General features: G+C 39.7%; 1 long non-coding RNA gene across 1 annotated transcript; it reads left to right on the top strand.

Annotated features, from left to right (window-relative positions):
* The first annotated feature begins 360 nt into the window (after positions 1-360).
* Positions 361-4384, top strand: LOC131418158 (uncharacterized). Its single transcript, XR_009222861.1, has 3 exons — positions 361-426; positions 3751-3952; positions 4054-4384. It is a non-coding gene; the product is annotated as an uncharacterized LOC131418158 (long non-coding RNA).
* The last annotated feature ends 539 nt before the right edge of the window (positions 4385-4923 follow it).

Raw genomic sequence — 4923 nt, 5'->3', positions numbered from 1 at the left:
GCTCTTTTTCATTGCCTTCTAGACAGGGTTCAATTTCCTTTTTAATTTCCTTTTTGATCAAAGATTATCTAGAAGCATGCTGCTTCATTGTCAAGTCATTAAGATCTTTTTGGTTGCCATTTAATTATTTATTTCTAATTTTATTAGCTTCTGATTAGAGAATAGAATTTACAAAAGCTGTCCACTTACACATTTTTCTAGTTTTTTTTCCTCAGTGGCCCCATATATGACCACCCTTATAAATGTTCCATGAGTATTTGAAAAAGTATATTCAGAGATAAGGTTATGTATCAAATTGTTTGTTAATTGTATTTTTCACTTGTGTCCTTTATTTTTTGAACTAGATTTTTCAGTTCTAAGAGAAGTATATTGCTGCTTCCACCATAATAGTACTTCTAGCAAGTTCCTCTTGCTTTTAAAATAAATGTTAGTATTGTGCTGCTGTGCTCATCCCAGTTATGACTGCTGCTGCTTCTGCAGTTGTGCCATTTATCATTATATGTTCTCTTTTGATCTTGTTTGGTTGTTTTTACCCTTAAATTACAATTTGCTGATATTAATATTGCCACTTTTGCTTCCATTTTGTTTCGACGTTCCAGATATCTCTTTGCTCACTCCATTTACCTTTATGTTATTTTTAAATTATCTTAACAGTGTTGCTTATATATAACATCTTGCTGTGTTTTGTTTTATAAGGAAATGTGTCGCCTCTGTCTTTTCATGATAGAATCCTATACTATATTTTATACAGTGACTGATAGGCCTGGTGTATTGCTTTGATCTTATTTTATGTTTACTACTGGATAGATTGTTGTTGCTTCTTTGTCTTACTTTTTGTGTTTATTCTTTTTCCCCTATGCTAATTTGGAAAGTCTACTATATTCCTTGTCATTGATGGTTAATTTTTATTCTCTTGATCTAAATGATCAGACAACAGTGTCTGCTACTCTTTAAGAAAGAGATCCCCTCTCCCTCTCAGAAAAAAAAAAAAAGATCACTGTTTTCTTCTTACTTTGCTCCATTCCAGTAAAATGAGATATTACAAACCTACTTCCATTCTCCTCCCCAACTTTTTCTTCCCCTAAAGAGATGTTTAAGTCTTTTTATTGCCTCCCTAGTAACCATTTCTCCTAGGCTTGACAGGTAAAGTGTAGTATTTATTAACCTTTTAAAGATTAACTTTTCCTAAAATATGTCCTTCTGTATTGCATCATTAATTTCTGTTACATGTTGCTATATAATGCATTCTCATTTGTTTTTGAATCTTGTTTATATTTCTCTGTAAAGCTTAATAACTCTCTATGAACTTGTATATATATCATATATATATACACACATACACGTATATATATGCAACATGCATATTATATATAATTGCTGCTCACTCCTTTTCATCTTTTCAGGTTTCTGAATTTTCTCATTTGTCGCTGGAATAGTCTTCTCAGTGCTTTTCTCAGATGGGGTTCTTAAGTGATATTCTCTCCAAATTCTTTGCTCTCCTCAGATAGCTTTGTTCACCCTGAGAGATTAATGATGTTTTAGCTGGATATAAGTTGATGCTCCACCATCTTCTTTTATCCAATGTTGATGATAAGACATTCTTTTATAGGGGATTATTTTTTCCACCTTTAAGAGTGTTACATGTTCTTTTTTCTTACAGATCAGGTTGTTTCCATGATATACCTATAGATCTGTTTTCTTTCTTTCTTTTTTTTTTGTGAGGAGATCAGCTCTGTGCTAACATCTGCCAATCCTCCTCTTTTTTTGCTGAGGAAGACTGGCTCTGGGCTAACATCCGTGCCCATCGTCCTCCACTTAACATGGGACGCCGCCACAGCATGGCTTGCCAAGCAGTGCATGCCCGGGATCCGAACTGGCGAACCCCGGGCCGCTGCAGCAGAGCGCATGCACTTAACCGCTTGCACCGCTGCCACCCCCGTGTTTTCTTTCTTTATCTAGCTTGAATGTTAATAAGCATTTTAAATTTATAGGCAGTGGAAAGCAAAGGGGCCTCTACCTCCATGGGCTGCGGTGTAGAAGTAGGCAGGCTGGCACCTCCCACCTCTCCCATCTCACTGTATTCTCTCACTTGAAGGAAGGAAATACCCAATTTACTTGCCCATCTCCCACTTGGCCTTTTGGGGACTCCGCACATTCACACTGAGTTGACGTCAACAATCTCTTAGGGGGCCACAGATCTCTGCATGCCAAGTTTTCCCCCAGAATCCTGTGTTTTAGGTCCTGACTAGGCTCTGATGCTGTTCTCAGACTTACTTGCTCAAATTATGAGGTCAAAAGGCCCACACCTTTATCTATGCCCAGGACCTCAACAGAAGCCAGAGCCTCACTTCATCCATTTTCCATTTGGCTTGGGAAAGGCAAAGGGATTGGAGTTGGGAGCAGTCAGCAAGAGCACTATGTTCAGAGTGCCATGTTCTCCAACTTCTTCCCATCTGGTTTGAATGACAGGTATAGTTAGCCCTTTAGGCGTACGAGGCTGTGTGAGCTAGGCCAGTTGTTTTCAAACATCAGTGTGCATATGATTTCCCTCTGGATCTTATAAAAATGCAGGTGCTGATTCAGTAGACTAGGGGTGGGGCTCCAAATTCTGCATTTCTAATACACTTCCAGGAGAGACACTGATGGTCCTCCAACCACACTTTGAGTGCCAAGATGTTAGAGCCATGAAACAAATGGCTTTTATTTGATCAATCAAAGTAGAAGGTTGTATTGAAGATGTAAAAAAGAAGAAGGTAGTATAGCAAGTTGACATCAGCAAAGTCTGTTCATCAATGGTGATTGTAGACAAAGATTAGTGTCTAGAAGAGTGTACAACCTAATAAGATTCCATACATTTCATAACAATTTCTCATAGATGCATCACTTAATCTTTTCCCCATGTCTTTGTTTCATTTTCTCCTGATAAAACTTTACTCTTTTTAACCTGTGATATAGGTTTTCTTGGATTACATAAGAAAAATCAGCAATTTTCTTGGTGGAATTATATTATGCATGACATTTTGAGAACCTCTCATTATTTATTTATTCCTTTATTCAACAACAATTTATTGAACATCTATTTTGTGCCAGAGCTTACTCTAAGTGTTGGAACAATGTTTGACAAGATTGCATATGCAATGGATCTTTCTCTGTTTATTGATTAATTGATTGATTGGTCATTCGGTATCCATCCCTCTTCTTCTTAGCGTAACCCAATTTTCTTTTGGGAAGTTGCCTTCTTTCCAATTTGGTAGAGTCATGCCAGGATGGTAAGAATTGTATCCTGCCCTCCTACAAAAGAACTTGAAGTGCTCTCTGAAGGCTTTTCCTCGAGATCAATGTTTTACAACCTTGGCTACAAATGAAATCTCTCAGGGGAGTTCAAAAATATCAATGCCTTGGTCCCAATCCAGATATTCTGATTTAATTGGTCTGTGGCATGGCCTAAGTATCAGGTTTTTATAAAACTCTCCACAAGTGATTTTAACGTGCAGCCAAAATCAGACAACCGCTTCCCCAGATCTCTACTCTCATTGACACAGTTGAGCAGTGGGACTATGACCTCAGCTTGGCCAGCTGAACTCCCTCCCAGAACCCTGAATCTTGATAACAGATGGAAGAACCATTCTGCAGCAGCACCCAAACCAGGCTGTGGAGCATTCCTCCACTCTGTACTATCTTTGCATCTGTCATTCCAATCCTTTGAGCTCTCTCATACCTTATTAGTAACCATCCCTTTTGCTTAAGCAGGGCAGAGACATTTTCTGTTGCTGACAGCCAAAGAATCTCAATAAAGAGAATCCATGAGCTTTTCATCACTCTGTATACCTGCTGAGGGCCCTCAATCTGCTGTGTCAATCATGGTTTCAGCACCTGGTATCATGCCTCTTACCACACATAAGGAAAACTCTGAACACAGAAGGCAGGAGAACCACTCAAGCTCCTGTTAAAGGTTAGTGACTCAAAATTCACATTTGTACTGTCAGGTCTGTTTCTTTGCTCATCCAGTCAGTACCACACCTAAAAATCTGTTTTTTGTTTATTTGTTTTTAGGAAAAATGTAAAGATGACAGAAAAGGTGCTGCATAATTGAATGGACAATTCAGAAAGCATATGACTAAGCAGAAAACCTGGGAAACATTCCATATTACCAGATAAGAAGAACACAGGCATCTGCTCACAGCGGAAACAGGCAGAACTCTCTGTCTCCAGTACACATTTGCATGGAGACCAAAGTGGAAATGGATGCAGAGGACGTAGGATATTACGAGTTGCTCTCTGACATTTGTTATCTCTCCTATACACTCATTTGGTATTTTAGGGCAGCTTCCCTGGAAGCGCTGGATTTATTGAAGGTGGGCTCCCAGGACAACTCAGAGAGAGGAGAGGGAAGCAGGATGGGGCAGGGGAAGGAGCTGAACGCGGGCGTGGTCACAGCTGGAGTCTGGCCTCAGCCAGATCTCACAGGGAGCTCTGGAGGTGACTAAAACCACAGAGTTGAGGCAAGGAGCGTGGCCTTTTGCATTTCCATATCAGTTAGTCATTGGTCATTCTCTTGGGCATTTCCAGGAGAGCAGGCAAATTCTCTGGAGAAGGGGACAGCCATGAATTCTTAGCAGCCAACACTCAACACTTGCAGTGGCTGGGAGGTGGGGGCACCTGCTGGGGAAGATGATCCAATAGCAGCTTCTACACCTGGATAAATATTGTTGGTTGCACTGTGCCTCAGTATTTACATTTGTGAAATGCAGTCAACTGTCCCATAGTGCAAATAACTTGAACACTGAATTATTTTGTAGATCAAGAAATTAAACTCTATTTCTTTCCTTGTGTACCTCAAAAAGTGCCTTCTTCATGCACTGGCTACTGCTTGAGAAATCACCCGGATCTTTGATTCCAGCAAAAATGCAAGGTCTTGCAAAA

The sequence above is a fragment of the Diceros bicornis genome, chromosome 19, assembly GCF_020826845.1.
Source record: "Diceros bicornis minor isolate mBicDic1 chromosome 19, mDicBic1.mat.cur, whole genome shotgun sequence".
Classification (NCBI taxonomy): Eukaryota; Metazoa; Chordata; class Mammalia; order Perissodactyla; family Rhinocerotidae; genus Diceros; species Diceros bicornis.
Note: the sequence above shows the minus strand (reverse complement) of the source record. Positions and strands in the feature narration are given on the sequence as shown.